The following is a 24,076-nucleotide window of genomic DNA, read 5'->3' as shown; positions in this document are numbered from 1 at the left end:
AAGTATATTTGTATAGCACAATTCAACAACAAGGTGATTCAAAGTGCTTCACAGAGACATTAAAACAGAAGAAATAAAAAGCATGATTTAAAATTTAAACAAAAGAAGGAAATAAGAACAATAGATAAAATCGGAAAAAATTATATATATGAAAGATAAAATCAATAGTTAAAACATGATTCCGTTTTGAAACTCAAGCTTATTCAAATGCAGCTGAAAATAGATGTGTCTTCAACCTGGACTTAAATACACTGAGTGTTTCAGCTGATCTGAGGCTTTCTGGGACTTTGTTCCAGACATGTGGAGCATAGAAGCTGAATGCAGCTTCTCCATGTCTGGTTTTGACTCTGGGAACTGATAAAATACCGGATCCAGATGACCTGAGGGGTCTGGAAGGTTCATAGTGGGTCAGGAGGTCACTGATGTATTTTGGTCCTTGACCATTCAGAGCTTTATAGACCAGCATCAGAACTTTAAAGTCTATCCTCTGATGGACAGGCAGCCAGTGTAAAGACTTGAGAGCTGGACTGTGATGTGCTCCACTTTTTTGGTCTTAGTGAGGACTCGAGCAGCTGAGTTCTGGATGAGCTGCAGTTGTCTAACTGACTTTTTAGGCAGACCTGTAAAGATGCTATTACAATAATCAAGCCTACTAAAGATGAATGCATGGACTAGTTTTTCCAGGTCCTGCTGAGACATCAGATCTTTTAGCCTTGATATATTCTTAAGGTGATAGTAGGCTGACTTTGTTAATGCCTTAATGTGTTTGTCCAAATTTAGGTCTGAGTCCATCACTACACCCAGATTTCTGGCCTGGTTGGTCGTTTTTAGATTTATAGATTGAAGCTCTGTGGTGACTTTCAATCGTTTATCTTTGGCTCCAAAGACAATTACCTCAGTTTTGTTTTTGTTTAGCTGGAGGAAGTTGTGGCACATCCAGTCATTAATCTCCTCAATGCATTTTCCAAGGGCCTGTACAGGCCCTCTGTCTCCTGGTGACATTGTTATATACATCTGTGTGTCATCTGCATAGCTATGGTAGTTTATTTGGTTGTTTTTTATAATCTGTGCCAGTGGGAGCATGTAGATGTTAAACAGAAGAGGTCCCAGGATGGAACCTTGGGGAACTTGTGATTCTTGTCTGCTCAGATGTAAAGTTACCTATTGACACAAAGTACTTCCTGTTCTCTAAGTATGTTTTGAACCAGTTTAGTACAGTTCCGGAAAGACCAGCCCAGTTCTCCAGTTGTTTGAGTAATATATTGTGGTCAACTGTATCAAAGGCAGCACTGAGATCCAGTAAAACTAAGACTGACATTTTTCCACTGTCTGTATTCAGACATATGTCATTAAACACTTTGGTCAGAGCAGTCTCAGTGCTGTGGTGCTGTCTAAAGCCTGACTGGAAGGTATCATAGCAGTTATTTTGTGTTAAAAAGTAATTAAGCTGTTGAAAAACCGCTTTTTCAATGATCTTACTTAAAAATGGGAGATTTGAGATGGGCCTGTAGTTGTTCATTTGCGTCTTATCAAGATTGTCCTTTTTCAGCAGAGGTTTAATTACAGCTGTTTTTAGTGGCTCTGGAAACACACCTGACGTTAAGGACAGGTTCACAATCAGTAACAGGTCTGACTCCAAAGTCTTTGAGACCCCTTTGAAAAAACCTGTTGGTAGGATGTCTAAACAGCAAGAGGAGGACTTCAGGTGACGTAAGATGTCCTCCAGGTCTTTACTGTTAATGGGTTGAAATAGTGTCATGGTGTTTAAACCGGTTTTCGGTGGACACAGTACATATGCTGAACCTGCTGCTGATGTACCAACTGCTTGTCTAATATTTTGGACTTTGTCTATGAAGAATTTGGCAAAGTCATTGCAGGCCATGGTGGAATGGAGTTCATTTGCCACTGACACAGGAGGGTTTGTTAGCCTGTCAACTGTAGCAAATAAGGCCCGAGCATTATGACTGTTTTTGGTGATGATGTCAGGGAAGTAGGATTTCCTTGCATTCCTCAGTTGTAAATTATAAGAGTGAAGTTTCTCTTTATAGATGTCATAATGAACCTGGAGATTTGTTTTTCTCCATCGGCGCTCAGCTTTCCGACACACTCTTTTCCCATTTTTCACCAGTGTGGAATTTCGCCATGGAGACTTCTTCCTTCCAGAGATAACCTTCACCTTAATGGGAGCAATAGTATCCATAACATTTAACATTTTAGTATTAAAGCTACTGACGAGCTCACTGACTGAACCCCCGGACAGGGCAGGTGCTAAGGAGAAAACCTGGTTAAAGATCTTACTACTGTTTTCAGTTTTGAGATCACTGCTGTTGAGACATTTGTGTGCACTGAAATCGTACTCTCAAAGAAAACACAGGAATGGTCAGACAGGCCCACATCAGACACAGTAATCTTTGAAATACTTAGACCCTTGGAGATCACTAAGTCTAGAGTGTGCCCCCTATTGTGCGTAGGCTCTGTTATATGCTGAGTCAGCCCAAAGTTGTCCAGAGTGTTACTCAGGTCTTTAGTCCCTCTGTCCTGAGGATTGTCCATATGGATGTTAAAATCACCAACAATAATTATACAGTCAAAATCAACACAGATCATAGACAGCAGTTCACTGAGGTCTTCAGAAAAATCTGAACAGTATTTAGGGGGCCTGTAAATATTCAGAAACAGGACACTGGGTGAGGCCTTCACCTGTATAGCCATATATTCAAAGGACTGAAAACTTCCAGGAGATAACTGCTTACATTGAAAGGATTCATTGAATAAGACTGCGACCCCTCCTCCTCTCCTGCTCACTCTGGCCTCGCTGATAAAACTGTAACCAGGAGGGGTTGACTCAATAAGAACAGCAGCACTGTTATTTTGTTCCAACCAAGTTTCAGTTAAAAACATAAAATCCAGGGTGTGCTCAGTGATAAAATCATCAATTAAGAATGTTTTCCCAGCTAAAGACCTAACATTTAATAAAGCCAACTTAAGTGTTTTAGAGGTATTATTTGCCCCCTCGTGTTTGGGTGCAGTCTGTGGCACACAAGGTATGTTTACTTTATTTAAAGATCTTTTTGAGTGCAACTCTCTGTGTTTTGACTGGGTCACATTTCTCCTTCTGTCACCTAAAAGTACAGAAATGTTAAGATCTTCTAATAAACAGGGTCCCAGCTTGTCCTGGGAAAAGTCACGACTGTCAGAATTCACACAGCCTGGACCCCTCACACATCACACATCAGACTGCGGAGACAGTACATGGTGGCAGCGTGAAGGGACAGAAGGGGGTGGGGCTGGGCTCCGTCGCTTCGGCTGCTCTAGTAGGGGCGGGGCTCGGCGGGGAACCTTTGGCCGCTTTGGTGGGGGGTTTATGGGGGATAAAAAGGGATTGGGCTGGGGGGTAGATCTAAGCCCAGCATTGACCCGTTCCATCATCTCCTCAGTGAATTTCAGGTGAGGGGAGGAGGAGGGAGAAAGGGAGGGTGAGGAGCACAATGACCTGTCAGGGGTTTGGGGGGCTGGGGAAGGTCCTGGTCCTGGTCCCTGGTCCTGGTCATTAGTGCTGTTGAGAGGGTTTGGGGCAAATAAAGACCTCTCTTCTTGCCTCTGATGTCTCTCCTTTCCAAAGTTCCTCTTGGGTGGGGGCAGATGGAGTTCCTCCTCAAGGTTTCTGCTGGGATTTGTTTGTTCCTCTCTATGAGATAACTCCTTGTTTATCTCAGCCTTGGCCCCGAGCACAGATGGATGACGTAGGAAATAAAATATGTTGGAGGTGAACAGTTTCACCCCTGACTTGTTAAAATTAAATCCATTTGCCATGTATGATCAAAAGAGGGAGCGGAGGTGTTTGGCTGCAAGGTCTGAATGTCCAGCCATAATTTCTAAAAACCGGGTAAGAAAAGGCTCGAAAGCCCGACTTTACACCATCAAAAGCGGGAGCGGAGGTGTTCAGCTGCAAGAAGGTGTGAATGTTCGACTAAAGTTTGTAAAAATCTGGTAAGACAAGGTGCGAATGCCCAACAATGTATGATCAAAAGCGGGAGCGGAGGTGTTCAGCTGCAAGAAGGTCTGAATGTCCATCAATAATTGCTAGAAAACATGAAAGTAAAAATTTCGAAAATCAAACCGCACATGATCATAAGTGGGAGAGGAGGTGTTCCGCTGCAAGAAGATGTGAATATCCACCCATAATTCCTGAAAAAAGGGGAAAAAAATGGTGCGAATGCCCAACCATACATCATCAAAAGCAGCTGTAGATGTGTTCGGCTACAAGAAGGTGTGAACGTCCAACCAAAGTTTGTAAAAAGCAGTTAAGAAAAGGTTCGAATATCCAACCAAACATAATCAAAAGCGGGAGCAGAACTGTTCGACTGCAAGTAGGTGTGGATGTCAGATCCATCCATCCATCCATCATCTGCCGCTTATCCGGGGGTCGGGTCGCGGGGGCAGCAGCTTGAGCAGAGAAACCCAGACGTCTCTGTCCCCGGCCACTTCCTCCAGCTCTTCCGGGGGGACCCCGAGGCGTTCCCAGGCCAGCCGAGAGACATAGTCTCTCCAGCGTGTCCTGGGTCTTCCCCGGGGTCTCCTCCCAGTGGGACGTGCCCGGAACACCTCCCCAGGGAGGCGCCCAGGGGGCATCCTAACCAGATGCCCGAGCCACCTCATCTGACTCCTCTCAATGCGGAGGAGCAGCGGTTCTACTCCGAGCCCCTCCCGGATGACTGAGCTTCTCACCCTATCTCTAAGGGAGAGCCCAGACACCCTGCGGAGGAAACCCATTTCGGCCGCTTGTATTCGCGATCTTGTTCTTTCGGTCACTACCCACAACTCGTGACCATAGGTGAGGATGGGAACGTAGATTGACCAGTAAGTAGAGAGCTTCGCCTTCTGGCTCAGCTCCCTCTTCACAACGACGGGTCGGTGCAGAGCCCACAACACTGCAGACGCCGCACCGATCCGCCCGTCAATCTCCCGCTCCATTCGTCCCTCACTCGTGAACAAGACCCCGAGATACTTGAACTCCTCCACTTGGGGAAGGATCTCATTCCCGACCCGGAGAGAGCATTCCACCCTTTTCCGGCTGAGAACCATAGTCTCGGATTTGGAGGTGCTGATTCTCATCCCAGCCGCTTCACACTCGGCTGCGAATCGCTCCAGTGAGAGCTGAAGGTCACGGCCTGACGACGCTAACAGAACCACATCATCTGCAAAAAGCAGAGACCCGATTCTGAGGTCGCCAAATCGGACACCCTCAACGCCCTGGCTGCGCCTAGAAATTCTGTCCATAAAAGTTAGGAACAGAATCGGTGACAAAGGGCAGCGCTGACGGAGTCCAACTCTCACCGGAAACGTATCCGACTTACTGCCGGCAATGCGGACCAAACTCTGGCACCGGTCATACAGAGACCGAACGGACCCTATCAAGGGGTCCGGCACTCCATATTCCCGGAGCACCCCCCACAGGACTCCACGAGGGACACGGTCGAACGCTTTCTCCAAGTCCACAAAACACATGTAGACTGGTTGGGCGAACTCCCATGCACCCTCCAGGATCCTGCCGAGGGTATAGAGCTGGTCCACTGTTCCACGGCCAGGACGAAAGCCACACTGCATCTCCTGAATCCGAGGCTCGATTATCCGACGGATCCTCCTCTCCAATACCCCCGAATAGACCTTACCAGGGAGGCTGAGGAGTGTGATACCCCTATAGTTGGAACACACCCTCCGGTCCCCCTTTTTAAAGAGGGGGACCACCACCCCAATCTGCCAGTCCAGAGGCACTGTCCCCGATGTCCACGCGATGCTGCAGAGGCGTGTCAGCCAAGACAGCCCTACAACATCCAGAGCCTTGAGAAACTCAGGACGGACCTCATCCACCCCCGGGGCCTTGCCACCGAGGAGCTTTTTGACCACCTCGGCAACCTCAGCCCCAGAAATGGGAGGCCCCGTCTCCGAGCTCTCCGACTCTGCCTCTTCCGAGCACGTGTTGGTAGGATTGAGGAGTTCCTCGAAGTACTCCCCCCACCGACTCACAACATCCCTAGTTGAGGTCAGCAAAGCCCCGTCCCCACTGTAAACAGTGTTGACTGTGAGCCGCTTCCCCCCCCTGAGACGCCGGATGGTGGACCAGAATCTCTTCGAGGCCGTCCGGAAATCGTTCTCCATGGTCTCACCGAACTCCTCCCAGGCCCGAGTTTTTTTCTCAGCAACCGCCGAAGCCGCAGCCCGTCTGGCCTGTCGGTACCTATCAGCTGCTTCCAGGGTCCCACTGGCCAAAAAGGCCCGATAGGACTCCTTCTTCAGCTTGACGGCTTCCCTCACCACTGGTGTCCACCAGCAGGTTCGAGGGTTGCCGCCACGACAGGCACCGACCACCTTACGGCCACAACTCCGATCAGCTGCCTCGGCAATGGAGTCACGGAACATGGCCCATTCGGACTCAATGTCCCCCACCTCCCCCGGGATATGGTTGAAGCTCTGCCGGAGGTGGGAGTTAAAGCTCCTTCTGACGGGGGATTCTGACAAACGCTCCCAGCAGACCCTCACAATACGTTTGGGCCTGCCAGGTCTGATCGGCATCCTCCCCCACCAGCGGAGCCAACTCACCACCAGGTGGTGATCAGTTGACAGCTCCGCCCCTCTCTTCACCCGAGTGTCCAGGACATACGGCCGCAAGTCCGATGATACAACCACAAAGTCGATCATCGAACTGCGGCCAAGGGTGTCCTGGTGCCAAGTGCACATATGGACACCCTTATGTCTGAACATGGTGTTCGTTATGGACAGTCCATGACCAGCACAGAAGTCCAACAACATAACACCACTCTGGTTCAGATCGGGGGGGCCGTTCCTCCCAATCACACCCCTCCAGGTCTCACTGTCATTGCCCACGTGAGCATTGAAGTCCCCCAGCAGAACGAGGGAGTCTCCGGTAGGAGCATTCTCCAGTGCCTCCCCCAGAGACTCCAAAAAGGGTGGGTACTCTGAACTGCTGTTTGGCGCATAGGCACAAACAACAGTCAGGACTCGTCCCCCCACCCGAAGGCGGAGGGAGGCTACCCTCTCGTTCACTGGGGTAAACCCCAATGTACTGGCACACAGCCGGGGGGCAATAAGTATGCCCACACCTGCTCTGCGCCTCTCACCACGGGCAACTCCAGAGTGGAAGAGAGTCCAACCCCTCTCAAGAGGACTGGTTCCAGAGCCCAAGCCGTGCGTCGAGGTGAGTCCGACTATATCTAGCCGGAACCGCTCAGCCTCGCGCACCAGCTCCGGCTCCTTCCCCAACAGAGAGGTGACATTCCACGTCCCAAGAGCTAGCTTCAGTAGCCGAGGATCAGACCGCCAAGGCCTCTGCCTTCGGCCGCTACCCAGCTCACATCGCACCCGACCCCCTTGGCCCCTCCCACGGGTGGTGAGCCCGTCGGAAGGGGGACCCACGTCATCATTTCGGGCTATGCCCGACCGAGCCCCATGGGCACAGACCCGGCCACCAGGCGCCCGCTGCCGGGCCCCACCCCCGGGCCTGGCTCCGAGGTCCAAATTTTTTGTTCATCATAAGGGGTCTTTTGAGCTGTTCTTTGTCTGGTCCCTCATCTAGGATCTGCTTGCCTTGGGTGACCCTACCAGGGGCTTAAAGCCCCGAGCAACATAGCTCCCGGACTCATTGGGGCACGCAAACTCCCCCACCACGATAAGGTGACAGCTCAGGAGGGAGGGATGTCAGATCATAATTTGCAAAAAGCTGATGAGAAAGGGTCAAAAGCGAGATCAGAGGTGTTTGGCTGCAAGAAGGCCATAGTTTGCCAAAAGCGGGTAAGGTGCGAATGACCGACTAAATATCAACAAAAGTGGGGGCGGAGGTCTTCGGATGCAAGTGGGTGTGAATATTCCACCATACAAGTATGGTGGAGAGGAAGCTATGAATTGCTGACCATTGTTTGCAAAAAGCGGGTGAGAAAAGGTGCGAATGTCCAACCATACATGATCAAAACAGGGAGCGGACGTGTTTGGCTGCGACAAGGTTTTAATGTCCACCCATAATTAATGAATAGCGGGCAACAAGTAGGTTCCAATGCCCAACCATACATCATCAAAAGCAGGAGTGGATGTGTTCGGCTACAAGAAGGTTTGAATGTCCGAGCATAGTTTGTAAAAAGCGGGTAAGAAAAGCTTCGAATGCCCGAACATACACCATCAAAAGACAGACCGGACGTGTTCCGCTGTAAGGGTGTAAGGGTGTGAATGCCCAACCATAGTTGGTAAAAAGAAGGTAAGAAAAGGTTCAAATATCCGACTGTACACAATCAATAGCGGGAGCGGATGTGTTCGGCTACAAGAAGGTGTGAAAGTCTCACCATGGTTTGTAAAAAGCGGGTAAGAAAAGGTGCGAATGCCCGACAATGTATGATCAAAAGAGGGAGCGGAGGTTTTCGGCTACAAGAAGGTCTGAATGTCCGACCAAAGTTTGTAAAAAGTGGGTAAGAAAGGTTTGAATGCCCGACTATACACCATCAAAAGCGGGAGCGGAGGTGTTGCACTGTAAGACGGTGTGAATGTCTGACCATAGTTTGTAAAAAGCAGTAGGTGTGAATGTCAGATCATAATTTGCAAAAAGCTGATGAGAAAGGGTGAGAATGCCCTACTATACACCATCAAATGCGAGAGCGGAGGTGTTTGTCTGTGAGTAGGTGTGAATGTCCCACCCTAGTTGCTGAAAAATGTGTTAGAAAAGGTAAGAATGCCAGCCCATACATCATCAAAAGCGGGAGAGGTGGTGTTCGGCTGCAAGAAGGTGTGAATATCCAGCCATAATTACTCACAAACGGGTAAGAAAAGGTAAGAATACCAAACCATAAATTATCAAAAGCGGCAGCAGAGATGTTCGGCTGGTATTTATAAATGTCTAGATAGATTTGAACAAAAAACAACGTAGTATTTTGCAGTAAAAGAAAGAAAGGGTCAGAAATCCGAGAAAAAGCTTTTCATGAGTTCTGCATGATTTGGGATTTTGCTTATAAAATGCATTCCTTCAATCAAACTATGGTAAAACGGCTTTTACCTTCATATTTATCAATGTCTAGATCGACTTCAACAAAGAACAACATTAGATTTTGCAGTAGAAGAAAGAGAGACACTGAAGGATCAGGAATCCGAGAATAAGCTTATTTTCATACGTTCTGCATGATTTGGGATTTTGCTATAAAATGAATTCCTTCACTCAAACTATGTTAAAACTGCTTTTACCTTCATATTTATCAATGTCTAGATCGACTTCAACAAAGAACAACATTGTATATTGCAGTAGTAGAAAGAGCAACACTGAAGGAACAGGAATCCGAGAATAAGCTTATTTTCATACGTTCTGCATGATTTCGGATTTTCCTATAAAATGAATTGCTTTGCTCAAACCAAGTTAAAATTGCTTTGTCTTCATATTTATCAATGTCAAAGCAGTTTTAACATAGTTTGAGTGAAGGAATTCATTTTAAAACAAAATCTCAAAACATGCACAACACATGAAAAGCTTATTCTCGGATTCCTGATCCTTCAGTGTTGCTATTTGTTATATTGCAAAGTACAACGTGTTTTCTTTGTTTTGTTTAAATCTATCTCGACATTGATAAATATGGAAGGACAAAGCAGGTTTAACTTGGTTTGAGCAAAGCAATTCATTTTGTAGCAAAATCCGAAATCGTGAAGAACTCATGAAAGCAAGCTTATACTCGGATTCCTGAAACTTTTAGATCTTAGATTTGCTCTTTCTTTTACTGCAAAGTACGTTGGGGTTTTTTTTTGTTTAAATCTTTCTAGACAAGGTAAATATGAAGGACAAATCAGTTTTAACATAGTTTGAGTGAAGGAATGCATTTTATAAGCAAAATCCCAAATCATGCAAAACTAACGAAAAGCTTTTTCTCGCTTTTCACTGCTTTTTACAAACTGGTCGGACGTTCACACCTTCTTGCAGCCGAACAATTCCGCTTCCACTTTTGATGGTGTATATTCGGGCATTCAAACCTTTTCTTACCCGCTTTTTACAAACCATGGTCGGACTTTCACACCTTCTTGCAGCCGAACACCACCTCTCCCGCTTTTGATGATGTATGGTCCAGCATTCTTACCTTTTCTAACACATTTTTCAGCAATTATGGTCGGACATTCACACCTACTCACAGCCAAACACTTCCGCTCCCGCATTTGATGGTGTTTAGTCAGGCATTCTCACCCTTTCTCATCAACTTTTTGCATATGATCTGATATTCACACCTACTTGCAGTCGAACACCTACGCTTCCGCTTTTGATAGTATATATTCGGGCATTCGAACCTTTTCTTACCCGCTTTTTACATACCATGGGTGGACTTTCACACCTTCTTGTAGCCGAACAACTCTGCTCCCGCTATTGATTGTGTACAGTCGGGTATTTTAACCTTTTCTTACCCGCTTTTTACCAACTATGGTCGGACATTCACACCTTCTTACAGCGGAACACGTCCGCTCCCTCTTTTGATGGTGTATGTTCGGGCATTCGAACCTTTTCTTACCTGCTTTTTACAAACCATGGTCGGACTTTCACACCTTCTTGTAGCCGAACACCTCCGCTCCCTCTTTTGATCATACATTGTTGGGCATTCGCACCTTGTCTTACCCGCTTGTTACAAACTATAGTCAGACATTCACACGTTGCAGCTGAACCACCTCCGCTCCCTGTTTTGATCATGTATGGTCTGGCAATACTAGCTTTTCTTACCCGTTTGTGAGTAATTATGGCTGGACATTCACACCTACTTGCAGTCGAACAGCTCTGCTCCCGCTTTTGATTTTGTTTGGTTGGATATTCGACGCTTTTCTTAACTGCTTTTTACAAACTTTGGTCGGACGTTCAAACCTTCTTGCAACCGAACACCTCCGCTTCCGCTTTTGATGGTATATATTCGGGAATTCGAACCTTTTCTTACCCGCTTTTTACAAACCATGGTCGAACTTTCACACCTTCTTGTAGCCGAACAACTCCACTCACGCTATTGATTGTGTACAGTCGGGTAGTTTAACCTTTTCTTACCCGCTTTTTACCAACTATGGTTGGACATTCACACCGTCTTACAGCGGAACACCTCCGCTTCCGCTTTTGATGGTGTATAGTCGGGCATTCGAACATTTTCTTACCCGCTTTTTACAAACTATGGTCGGACATTCAATCCTTCTTGTAGCCGAAAAGCTCCGCTCCCTCTTTTGATCATACATTGTCGGGCATTTGCAACTTTTCTTACCCGCTTTTTACAAACCATGGTCGGACTGTCACACCTTCTTGTAGCTGAACACATCCGCTCCCACTATTGATTGTGTACAGTCAGGTTTTTTAACGTTTTCTTACCCGCTTCTTACCAACTCTGGTCGGACATTCACACCTTCTTAAAGCGGAACACGTCCGCTCCCTCTTTTGATGGTGTATGTTTGGGCATTCGAACCTTTTCTTACCCGCTTTTTACAAACTATGCTCGGACATTCAAACCTTCTTGTAGCCGAACACATCCACTCCTGCTTTTGATGATGTGTGGTTGGGCATTCGAACCTACTTCTTGCCCGCTTTTCATTAATTATGGGTGGACATTCACACCTTGTCGCAGCCAAACACCTCCGCTCCCTGTTTTGATCATGTATGGTTGGACATTCGCACCTTTTCTCAACCGCTTTTTGCAAACTATGGTCAGCGATTCACAGCTTCCTCTTCACCATACTTGTATGGTGGAAGATTCACACCCACTTGCATCCGAAGACCTCCGCCCCCACTTTTGTTGATATTTAGTCGGTCATTCGCACCTTACCCGCTTTTGGCAAACTATGGCCTTCTTGCAGCCAAACACCACTGATCTCATTTTTGATGATGTAAGGTTGGACAATCAGACCTTGCTTCACCTGCTTTTCACCAAATATAGTCGGACATTCACACCTTCTTGCAGCCGAACACTTCCGCTCCACCTTTTAGTGTTCTATCACACCTTTTTTTCACCGCATTTTATAGATTATGGTTGGAAATTCTCAACCATTGTCATCCGAAGACCTCTCCTCCCGCTTTTGTTAATATATTTGAACTTTAGTCGGACATTCACACCTTCTTGCAGCTGAACCACCTCCGCTCCCTGTTTTGATCATGTATGGTCTGGCAATACTACCTTTTCTTACCCGTTTGTGAGTAATTATGGCTGGACATTCACACCTACTTTCAGCAGAACACCACCTCTCTCGCTTTTGATGATGTATGGACCGGCATTCTTACCTTTTCTAACACATTTTTCAGCAATTATGGTCGGACATTCCCACCTACTCAGAGCCGAACACCTCCGCTCCCGCATTTGATGGTGTATAGTCGGGCATTCTCACTCTTTCTCATCAGCTTTTTGCAAATTATGATCTGATATTCACAGCTGCTTTTGATAATGTATGGTTGGGCATTCGCACCTTTTTTTACCCATTTTTCAGGAATTATGGGTGGACATTCACACCGTCTTGCAGCTGAAAACATCCTCTCCCGTTTATGATCATGTGCGGTTTGATATTCGAAAATTTTCTTTCATGTTTTAAAGAAATTATTGATGGACATTCAGACCTTCTTGCAGCTGAACCCCTCTGCTCGCGCTTTTGATGGTGTATAGTAGGGCTTTCGAGCCTTTTCTTCCCGGTTTTTACAAATTATGGTTGGACATTCAGACCTTCTTGCAACCTAACACCTCCGCTCCCTCTTTTGATCATACATTGTCTGGCATTCGCACCTTGTCTTACGCGCTTTTTACAAACTTTAGTCGGACATTCAGACCTTCTTGCAGCTGAACCACCTCCGCTCCCTGTTTTGATCATGTATGGTCTGGCAATACTACCTTTTCTTACCCGTTTGTGAGTAATTTTGGCTGGACATTCACACCTACTCAAAGCCGAACAACTCCGCTACCGCATTTGATGGTGTATAGTCAGGCATTCTCACCCTTTCTCATCAGCTTTTTGCAAATTATGATCTGACATTCACACCTACTTGCAGTCGAACAGCTCTGCTCCCGCTTTTGATTATGTTTGGTTGGATATTCGAACCTTTTCTTAACTGCTTTTTACAAACTTTGTTTGGAGGTACACGTCTTCTTGAAGCCGAACACCTCCGCTTCCGCTTTTGATGGTGTATAGTCGGGCTTTCGAGCCTTTTCTTACCTGGTTTTTAGAAATTATGGTTGGACATTCAGACCTTGCAGCCGAACACCTCCGCTCCCTCTTTTGATCATACATTGTCGGTTATTCGCACCTTGTCTTACCCGCTTTTTGCAAACTATAGTCAGACATTCACACGTTGCAGCTGAACCACCTCTGCTCCCTGTTTTGATTATGTATGGTCTGGCAATACTACCTTTTCTTACCCGGTTGTGAGTAATTATGGCTGGACATTCACACCTACTTGCAGTCGAACAGCTCTGCTCCCGCTTTTGATTTTGTTTGGTTGGATATTCAAACCTTTTCTTAACTGCTTTTTACAAACTTTGGTCGGACGTTCACACCTTCTTGCAGCCGAACACCTCCGCTTCCGCTTTTGATAGTATATATTAGGGCATTCGAACCTTTTGTTACCCGCTTTTTACAAACCATGGGTGGACTTTCACACCTTCTTGTACCCGAACAACCCTGCTCCCGCTATTGGTGGTGTACAGTCGGGTATTTTAACCTTTTCTTACCCGCTTTTTACAAACTATGGTCGGACATTCACACCTTCTTACAGCGGAACACGTCTGCTCCACCTTTTAGTGTTCTATCACACCTTTTTTTCACCGCATTTTATGGATTATGGTTGGAAATTCTCAACCACTCTCATCCGAAGACCTCTCCTCCCGCTTTTGTGAATATATTTGAACTTTAGTCGGACATTCACACCTTCTTGCAGCTGAACCACCTCCGCTCCCTGTTTTGATCATGTATGATCTGGCAATACTACATTTTCTTACCTGTTTGTGAGTAATTATGGCTGGACATTCACACCTACTTTCAGCAGAACACCACCTCTCTCGCTTTTGATGATGTATGGACCGGCATTCTTACCTTTTCTAACACATTTTTCAGCAATTATGGTCGGAGATTCACACCTACTAACAGACGAACAACTCCGCTCCCGCATTTGATGGTGTATAGTTGTTGTTTTGCAAATTATGATCTGACATTCACACTTACTTGCAGTCGAACAGTTCTGCTCCCGCTTTTGATTATGTTTGGTTGGATATTCGAAACTTTTCTTAACTGCTTTTTACAAACTTTGGTTGGACGTTCAAACCCTCTTGTAGCCGAACACATCCACAGCTGCTTTTGATGATGTATGGTTGGGTATTCGCACCTTTTTTTTACCCATTTTTCAGTAATTATGGGTGGACATTCACACCTTCTTGCAGCTGAACACCTCCTCTCCCACTTATGATCATGTGCGGTTTGATTTTCAAAATTTTTACTTTAATTTTTTCTAGCAATTATTGATGGACATTCAGACCTTCTTGCAGCTGAACAACTCCGCTCCCTCTTTTGATCATAAATTGTCGGGCATTCGAACCTTTTCTTACCCGCTTTTTACAAAACTTGGTCGGACTTTCACACCTTTTAGTAGCCGAACAACTCCGCTCCCGCTATTGATTGTGTACAGTCGGGTATTTTAACCTTTTCTTACCCGCTTTTTACCAACTATGGTCGGACATTCATAACTTCTTACAACGGAACACCTCCGCTCCTTATTTTGATGATGTATGGTTGGGCATTCAAACCTACTTGTTGCCCGCTTTTCATTAATTATGGGTGGACATTCACACCTTGTCGCAGCCAAACACCTCCGCTCCCTGTTTTGATGGTGTATAATGGTGGACATTCGCACCTTTTCTCACCCGCTTTTTACTATGGTCGGCCATTCACAGCTTCCTCTCCACCATACTTGTATGGTGGGATATTCACACCCACTTGCATCCGAAGACCTCCGCCCCCACTTTTGTTGATATTTAGTCGGTCATTCGCACCTTACCCGCTTTTGGCAAACTATGGCCTTCTTGCAGCCAAACACCTGATCTCGCTTTTGATGATGTAAGGTTGGGCATTCAGACCTTGCTTCACCTACTTTTCACCAAATATAGTCGGACATTCACACCTTCTTGCAGCCGAACACTTCCGCTCCACTTTTGAGTGTTCTATGTAGCATTCACACCTTTTTCTTCACCGCATTTTATAGATTATGGTTGGAAATTCTCACCCACTCTCATCCGAAGACCTCTCCTCCCGCTTTTGTTAATGTATAGTCGGGCATGAGAACCTTTTCTTACCCGCTTTTTACAAATTATGGTTGGACATTCACACCTACTTGCAGCCGAATACTGATACTGATCCTCCCGTAATAAAATGGTCGGATCTTATCAAACACACTTTGTTTCTTGTGACAATCAAGTCAGCGAAACAGCGTATACACGTCAAGACACTGAATCAAGTTTGCCACAAGAACTCATAAGTTTGGCAGTATTGCTCTGCCGTCAGCAATCATACACCCATTTTATTTTCGTGAGACATGTGCAGGCACCTGTTCATCTACTGTTCTATCACTATGAATTAGTTTATCTATTATCAATAAGGATACTTCTACAACTACTATCAAAGTATGTCCGGACTTCTTATGTTGTCAGTTGCTATATATGAATAAGTGGGTAGCTACTGACAAGCATTAAGCATGTCACACAGCCCAAACATATAACATTTCAGGACACACCACACAGTTAACAACCACAGTGAAGCGTGTCAAAGCCCAAACATGTAACATTCAACGGGACACTTACACAACACATTCAAATCAAACAGTCAGACAACATACAAGAACATATACCCCAGCCGGCATTGCTCCCTGCCTATTTTCCTACAGCTCACTATGTGTGCGCACACCTTTATTCACAAACTCTTCAACTTATACTCTTTTACCGAAGCTGCTACAGCTCGATTGGCCGAATACCCTTAGATCCTATTTCGGTGAATTTGACATCTGCCTTACATGTAACAGATTAGCGATTTAGTTTGAGTGAAGGAATTCATTTTATAGCAAAATCCCAAATCGTGAAGAACTCATGAAAGTAAGCTTATTCTCGGATTCATGAAACTTTAGATTTGCTCTGTCTTTTACTGCAAAGTACAACGTTGTTTTTTTTGTTTAAATCTTTCTAGACATGGTAAATATGAAGGACAAAGCAGTTTTAACATAGTTTGAGTGAAGGAATTCATTTTATAGATAAAATCCCAAGAGTCTGCTGAGAAACAAGAATGAATGAGAAGTAGACTTTAACACGGCTCTAGGAGCGAGCCGAGTGTGGGCTAACCGGGAGAATTGCTTGAAAGAAACGCGACACCGAATGAGCGGTCAGAACAAAGCCTCAATACGGTTTTCCCGTGGTGTTTTTGTTGCTGCCTTGTCTTTTGCACAGAGTAAAAGACAAGGCAGCCATCGAATAGGGCCCGATTGTTCCTACTTGGTCAGCCGAGGAGCAAGGGGGGGAGCAAGCGTCTCAACCAAGCAAAGCTCACCATGGGGAAGGTGGCTATGCCAACTAGCCTGATGCCCTGCTCCCGCAGTGATGGATAATCGTACTCTGGTTTCTCTTCATAACGTACAAGTCTTTCGCCTTTTACTAAAGACTTCCGTGGAAAGCAGCACTAATGAGTTGTTTCTATTTTTGGCAGGCTTTACCTTTGCGGGTGAAGCCCTTTCCGTCTGTGCAAAAGAAATCTTGTTACTGTGCAGAGTGACTTCTCTGAGTAGAGTCGCCTTACTTGTTGCAACTGTGCCGATGGTGCTTGCTGGAGCGTGCGGGAGTGCAAAGTTATACCATTTAAAAGGGCTGAAGAGTGCTCAGTGCAGCGGGTGGGCGGAGGTGCAAAGTGACACTCTGGCCACCTATGGCCATAAAAAGAACACCGCTACAAGTGCGCATTGTGCCAGGAAGGGCCCTTGGACGTGAACCAGTGGACAGATATCACTTCTCGGCCTTTTGGCTAAGATCAAGTGTAGTACCTGTTCTTATCAGTTTAATATCTGATATGGCCTTTGTACGAGGACTACATATTAAATTGATTTTTAGCAATAGGAGTTGAAAAAGGAGCTTGCTCCGTTCACTCCAAGCATCGACCCGGTACTGCAGTGCCGCTGGGAACGGTGCGCTCTTCTCTGCTCTTGTGAAAAAGCAAACAGTGGTGCAGGATGGAAGTTTCAGGGAGCCCAAGATGAAACTTTCTTTTAGTCTGCTGAGAAAAGAGAGTGAATGCGAAGTAGACTTTAACACAGCTCTGGGGGCAAGCCGAGTGCGGGCTAACCGGGAGAATTACTTGAAAGAAACGCGACACTGAATGAGCGGTCAGAACAAAGCCTCAATACAGTGTTCCCGTGGTGTTTGTGGCTGCCTTGTCTTTTGCACAGAGTAAAAGACAAGGCAGCCATCGAATAGGGCCCGATTTTTCCTACTTGGTCAGTCGAGGATCATGGAGGGGGAGCAAGCGTCTCAACCAAGCAAAGCTCACCATGGGGAAGGTGGCTATGCCAACTAGCCTGATGCCCTGCTCCCGCAGTGACGGATAATCGTACTCTGGTTTCTCTTCATAACGTACAAGTCTTTCGCCTTTTACTAAAGACTTCCGTGGAAAGCAGCACTAATGAGTTGTTTCTATTTTTGGCAGGCTTTACCTTTGCGGGTGAAGCCCTTTCCGTCTGTGCAAAAGAAATCTTGTTACTGTGCAGAGTGACTTCTCTGAGTAGAGTCGCCTTACTTGTTGCGACTGTGCCGATGTTTGAAGCTGGAGTGCAACGTTGTTGCTTGGATGGTGCTTGCTGGAGCGTGCGGGAGTGCAAAGTTATACCATTTAAAAGGGCTGAAGAGTGCTCAGTGCAGCGGGTGGGCGGAGGTGCAAAGTGACACTCTGGCCACCTATGGCCATAAAAAGAACACCGCTACAAGTGTGCATTGTGCCAGGAAGGGCCCTCGGACGTGAACCAGTGGACAGTTATCGCTTCTCGGCCTTTTGGCTAAGATCAAGTGTAGTACCTGTTCTTATCAGTTTAATATCTGATATGGCCTTTGTACGAGGACTACATATTAAATGGATTTTTAGCAATAGGAGTTGAAAAAGGAGCTTGCTCCGTTCACTCCAAGCATCGACCCGGTACTGCAGTGCCGCTGGGAACGGTGCGCTCTTCTCTGCTCTTGTGAAAAAGCAAACAGTGGTGCAGGATGGAAGTTTCAGGGAGCCCAAGATGAAACTTTCTTTTAGTCTGCTGAGAAAAGAGAGTGAATGCGAAGTAGACTTTAACACAGCTCTGGGGGCGAGCCGAGTGCGGGCTAACCGGGAGAATTGCTTGAAAGAAACGCGACACTGAATGAGCGGTCAGAACAAAGCCTCAATACGGTGTTCCCGTGGTGTTTGTGGCTGCCTTGTCTTTTGCACAGAGTAAAAGACAAGGCAGCCATCGAATAGGGCCCGATTTTTCCTACTTGGTCAGCCGAGGAGCAAGGAGGGGGAGCAAGCGTCTCAACCAAGCAAAGCTCACCATGGGGAAGGTGGCTATGCCAACTAGCCTGATGCCCTGCTCCCGCAGTGACAGATAATCGTACTCTGGTTTCTCTTCATAATGTACAAGTCTTTCGCCTTTTACTAAAGACTTCCGTGGAGAGCAGCACTAATGAGTTGTTGCTATTTTTGGCAGGCTTTACCTTTGCGGGTGAAGCCCTTTCTGTCTGTGCAAAAGAAATCTTGTTACTGTGCAGAGTGACTTCTCTGAGTAGAGTTGCCTTACTTGTTGCGACTGTGCCGACGTTTGAAGCTGGAGTGCAAAGTTGTTGCTTGAATGGTGCTCGCTGGAGCGTGCGGGAGTGCAAAGTTATACCATTTAAAAGGGCTGAAGAGTGCTCAGTGCAGCGGGTGGGCGGAGATGCAAAGTGACACTCTGGCCACCTCGAAAACCGAGGTTACATCCAGTACCAGGGGCAGCCCAAGCTCTGCCGCAAGTGTGGTGAGCATGGGCACCTGGTTGAGGCTTGTACCAAGGTGATATGTGGGAAGTGCAGAGAAATTGGGGACACTTTTGGAGAGTGTCCAAATGGCAGGAAATGTAATCTCTGTGGAGAATTAAATCACCTCTTCTGAGATTGCCCTAAATCTTTTGCCAACAAATTAAAGACGGTAAAGCCACAGTCAAGCCAACAAAGAGAAGGACCAGAGGTGGCAGTTGGTGAACAAAGTGAAGAGGTTGACCCAATAAATTCAAACTTCCCGCTAAAAGCTTGGATTGGAAGTGAGGAGCAAAAAGGAGAGGGGCCTGTAGAGGCCTCACCACTCAGTGCTGAAGTCTGTGAGAATTCACAGGCAGAGGGTGGAGCTAAGCTAAATGAGGAGGAAGAGCAGACAGGTGAGTCTAGTGAAGGTACTCACCTCCCCGAAGGTCAACAGCCGAGGAGGACGGCATCTGAGTTGTCCTCTGATTCCCTTTAGCTCTGCAATCAACCCCCAGGGACTCAAAGTTAAATGCAACATTGCATCAGAGGCCAACACGAGAGTCCGAAAAGGAGAGCTAGTTTCCCAAGAAATAACCTGAGTGTGTAATTTGTTTTGATAACTTAGAAAAACGAAAATGACATACCTACTTTCCTTTATCCTTTTAATGGTTCTCACCTTCTCAACACTAAATGTGAGAAGTGTGAAATCAAAGACAAGAGCCCAGAGTATTATATCCTTCTTAGACTCCATAAAATCAGATGTGTTTTTAATACAAGAATGTGGACTACCTTTTTTGAAAAACCATAGACAATGGGAGGAAATGTGGCCCAATTTATCGATATGGAGTGGCTCAAATCAAATTAAAAATGATGGTGTGGCCATTCTAATTAAAAATCCGCATGTTCTGGTGCGAGACGGACGGGCACTTTTAGCACACTTGAATTTTATGGGGCAAGACTTTAACCTCTTAAATATTTATGGTTTCAATGGAAAAAATGACAGGTATGACCTTTTAGAAGATTACTCACAAACGGGTAAGAAATGGTAGTATTGCCAGACAATACATGATCAAAACAGGGAGCGGAGGTGGTTCAGCTGCAAGGTGTGAATTTCTGACTAAAGTTTGTAAAAAGCGCGTAAGACAAGGTGCGAATGCCCAACAATGTATGATCAAAAGAGGGAGCGAAGGTTTTCGGCTGCAAGGTCTGAATGTCCAACCATAATTTGTAAAAACCGGGGAAGAAAAGGCTCGAAAGCCCAACTATACACCATCAAAAGCGGGAGCGGAGGTGTTCAGCTGCAAGAAGGTGTGAATGTCCGACCATAGTTGGTAAAAAGCGGGTAAGAAAAGGTTAAAATGCCCGACTGTACACCATCAAAAGCGGAAGCGGAGGTGTTCGGCTTCAAGAAGACGTGAACCTCCGAACAAAGTTTGTAAAAAGCAGTTAAGAAAAGGTTCGAATATCCAACCAAACATAATCAAAAGCGGGAGCAGAGCTTTTCGACTGCAAGTAGGTGTGAATGTCAGATCATAATTTGCAAAAAGCTGATGAGAAAGGGTGAGAATGCCCGACTATACACCATCAAATGCGGTAGCGGAGTTGTTTGTCTGTGAGTAGGTGTGAATCTGCGACCATAATTGCTGAAAAATGTGTTAGAAAAGGTAAGAATGCCGGTCCATACATCATCAAAAGCGAGAGAGGTGGTGTTCTGCTGAAAGTAGGTGTGAATGTCCAGCCATAATTACTCACAAACGGGTAAGAAAAGGTAGTATTGCCAGACCATACATGATCAAAACAGGGAGCGGAGGTGGTTCAGCTGCAACGTGTGAATGTCTGACTATAGTTTGTAAAAAGCGGGTAAGACAAGGTGCGAATGCCCGACAATGTATAATCAAAAGAGGGAGCGGAGGTGTTCGGCTGCAAGGTCTGAATGTCCAACCATAATTTCTAAAAACCGGGTAAGAAAAGGCTCAAAAGCCCGACTTTACACCATCAAAAGCGGTAGCGGAGGTGTTCAGCTGCAACGTGTGAATGTCTGACTATAGTTTGTAAAAAGCTGGTAAGACAAGGTGCGAATGCCCGACAATGTATAATCAAAAGAGGGAGCGGAGGTGTTCGGCTGCAAGGTCTGAATGTCCAACCATAATTTCTAAAAACCGGGTAAGAAAAGGCTCAAAAGCCCGACTTTACACCATCAAAAGTGGGAGCGGAGGTGTTCAGCTGCAAGAAGGTGTGAATGTTCGACTAAAGTTTGTAAAAATCTGGTAAGACAAGGTATGAATGTCCGACAATGTATGATCAAAAGCGGGAGCGGAGATGTTCAGCTGCAAGAAGGTCTGAATGTCCATCAATAATTGCTAGAAAAATTTAAAGTAAAAATTTCGAAAATCAAACCGCACATGATCATAAGTGGGAGAGGAGGTGTTCAGCTGCAAGAAGGTGTGAATGTCCACCCATAATTCCTTAAAAATGGGTAAAAAAAAAGGTGCGAATACCCAACCATACATAATCAAAAGCAGGTGTTAATGTCAGATCATAATTTGCAAAAAGCTGATGAGAAAGGGTGAGAATGCCCGACTATACACCATCAAATGCGGGAGCGGAGTTGTTTGTCTGTGAGTAGGTGTGAATCTGCGACCATAATTGCTGAAAAATGTGTTAGAAAAGGTAAGAATGCCGGTCCATACATCATCAAAAGCGAGAGAGGTGGTGTTCTGCTGAAAGTGGGTGTGAATGTCCAGCCATAATTACTCACAAACGGGTAAAAAAAAGTAGTATTGCCAGACCATACATGATCAAAACAGGGAGCGGAGGTGGTTCAGCTGCAAGAAGGTGTGAATGTCCGACTAAAGTTCAAATATATTAACAAAAGCGGGAGGAGAGGTCTTCGGATAGATTGGTTGAGAATTTCCAACCATAATCTATAAAATGCGGTGAAAAAAAGGTGTGATAGAACACTAAAAGGTGGAGCGGAAGTGTTCGGCTGCAAGAAGGTGTGAATGTCCGACTATATTTGGTGAAAAGCAGGTGAAGCAAGGTCTGAATGCCCAACCTTACATCATCAAAAGTGAGATCAGAGGTGTTTGGCTGCAAGAAGGCCATAGTTTGCCAAAAGCGGGTAAGGTGCGAATGACCGACTAAATATCAACAAAAGTGGGGGCGGAGGTCTTCGGATGCAAGTGGGTGTGAATATCCCACCATACAAGTATGGTGGAGAGGAAGCTGTGAATTGCTGACCATAGTTTGCAAAAAGCGGGTGAGAAAAGGTGCGAATGTCCAACCATACACCATCAAAACAGGGAGCGGAGGTGTTTGGCTGCGACAAGGTGTGAATGTCCACCCATAATTAATGAAAAGCGGGCAAGAAGTAGGTTCGAATGCCCAACCACTCATCATCAAAAGCAGGAGTGGATGTGTTCGGCTATAAAAAGGTTTGAATGTCCGAGCATAATTTGTAAAAAGCGGGTAAGAAAAGGTTCGAATGCCCAAACATACACCATCAAAAGAGGGAGCGGAGGTGTTCCGCTGTAAGAAGGTGTGAATGTCCGACCAGAGTTGGTAAAAAGCGGGTAAGAAAAGGTTAAAAAACCCGACTGTACACAATCAATAGCGGGAGCAGATGTGTTCGGCTACAAGAAGGTGTGACAGTCCGACCATGGTTTGTAAAAAGCGGGTAAGAAAAGGTGCAAATGCCCGACAATGTATGATCAAAAGAGGGAGCGGAGCTTTTCGGCTACAAGAAGGTTTGAATGTCCGACCATAGTTTGTAAAAAGCGGGTAAGAAAAGGTTCGAATGCCCGACTATACACCATCAAAAGCGGAAGCGGAGGTGTTCCGCTGTAGACGGTGTGAATGTCCGACCATAGTTGTTAAAAAGCGGGTAAGAAAAGGTTAAACTACACGACTGTACACAATCAATAGCGGGAGTGGAGTTGTTCGGCTAAAAGAAGGTGTGAAAGTCCGACCATGGTTTGTAAAAAACGGGTAAGAAAAGGTTCGAATTCCCGAATATATACCATCAAAAGCGGAAGCGGAGGTGTTCGGTTGCAAGAAGGTGTGAACGTCCGACCAAAGTTTGTAAAAAGCAGTTATGAAAAGGTTCGAATATCCAACCAAACAAAATCAAAAGCAGGAGCAGAGCTGTTCGACTGCAAGTAGGTGTGAATGTCCAGCCATAATTACTCACAAACGGGTAAGAAAAGGTAGTATTGCCACTCCATACATGATCAAAACAGGGAGCGGAGGTGGTTCAGCTGCAACGTGTGAATGTCTGACTATAGTTTGTAAAAAGCGGGTAAGACAAGGTGCGAATGCCCGACAATGTATGATCAAAAGAGGGAGCGGAGGTGTTCGGCTGCAAGGTCTGAATATCCAACCATAATTTCTAAAAACCGGGTAAGAAAAGGCTCGAAAGCCCGACTTTACACCATCAAAAGCGGGAGCGGAGGTGTTCAGCTGCAAGAAGGTGTGAATGTTCGACTAAAGTTTGTAAAAATCTGGTAAGACAAGGTATGAATGTCCGACAATGTATGATCAAAAGCGGGAGCGGAGGTGTTCATCTGCAAGCAGGTCTGAATGTCCATCAATAATTGCTAGAAAACATGAAAGTAAAAATTTCTAAAATCAAACCACACATGATCATAAGTGGGAGAGGAGGTGTTCAGCTGCAAGAAGGTGTGAATATCCACCCATAATTCCTGAAAAATGGGTAAAAAAAAGGTGCGAATGCCCAACCATACATCATCAAAAGCAGCTGTGGATGTGTTCGGCTACAAGAAGGTGTGAAGGTCCAACCAAAGTTTGTAAAAAGCAGTTAAGAAAAGGTTCGAATATCCAACCAAACATAATCAAAAGCGGGAGCAGAACTCTTCGACTGCAAGTAGGTGTGGATGTCAGATCATGATTTGCAAAAAGCTGATGAGAAACGGTGAGAATGCCCGACTATACACCATCAAATGCGGGAGCGGAGTTGTTTGTCTGTGAGTAGGTGTGAATCTGCGACCATAATTGCTGAAAAATGTGTTAGAAAAGGTAAGAATGCCGGTCCATAC

The 24,076-nt window shown here is 45.7% G+C and overlaps 5 non-coding genes across 5 annotated transcripts; all 5 read left to right on the top strand.

Annotated features, from left to right (window-relative positions):
* The first annotated feature begins 16,623 nt into the window (after positions 1-16,623).
* LOC140308172 (U5 spliceosomal RNA) lies at positions 16,624-16,737 on the top strand. Its single transcript, XR_011916143.1, has one exon. It is a non-coding gene; the product is annotated as a U5 spliceosomal RNA (small nuclear RNA).
* A 274-nt stretch (positions 16,738-17,011) lies between these two features.
* Positions 17,012-17,202, top strand: LOC140307811 (U2 spliceosomal RNA). The gene has a single exon (XR_011915842.1). It is a non-coding gene; the product is annotated as a U2 spliceosomal RNA (small nuclear RNA).
* Positions 17,203-17,613: 411 nt separating this feature from the next.
* On the top strand, positions 17,614-17,727 carry LOC140308171 (U5 spliceosomal RNA). The gene has a single exon (XR_011916142.1). It is a non-coding gene; the product is annotated as a U5 spliceosomal RNA (small nuclear RNA).
* A 308-nt stretch (positions 17,728-18,035) lies between these two features.
* On the top strand, positions 18,036-18,226 carry LOC140307915 (U2 spliceosomal RNA). Its single transcript, XR_011915936.1, has one exon. It is a non-coding gene; the product is annotated as a U2 spliceosomal RNA (small nuclear RNA).
* A 411-nt stretch (positions 18,227-18,637) lies between these two features.
* LOC140308298 (U5 spliceosomal RNA) lies at positions 18,638-18,751 on the top strand. The gene has a single exon (XR_011916258.1). It is a non-coding gene; the product is annotated as a U5 spliceosomal RNA (small nuclear RNA).
* Positions 18,752-24,076: the final 5,325 nt, after the last annotated feature.

The sequence above is a fragment of the Leuresthes tenuis genome, unplaced genomic scaffold, assembly GCF_036924035.1.
Source record: "Leuresthes tenuis unplaced genomic scaffold, fLeuTen1.0.hap1 SCAF_5, whole genome shotgun sequence".
Lineage (NCBI taxonomy): Eukaryota > Metazoa > Chordata > Actinopteri > Atheriniformes > Atherinopsidae > Leuresthes > Leuresthes tenuis.
This window is presented reverse-complemented; position numbering and strand designations above follow the sequence as displayed.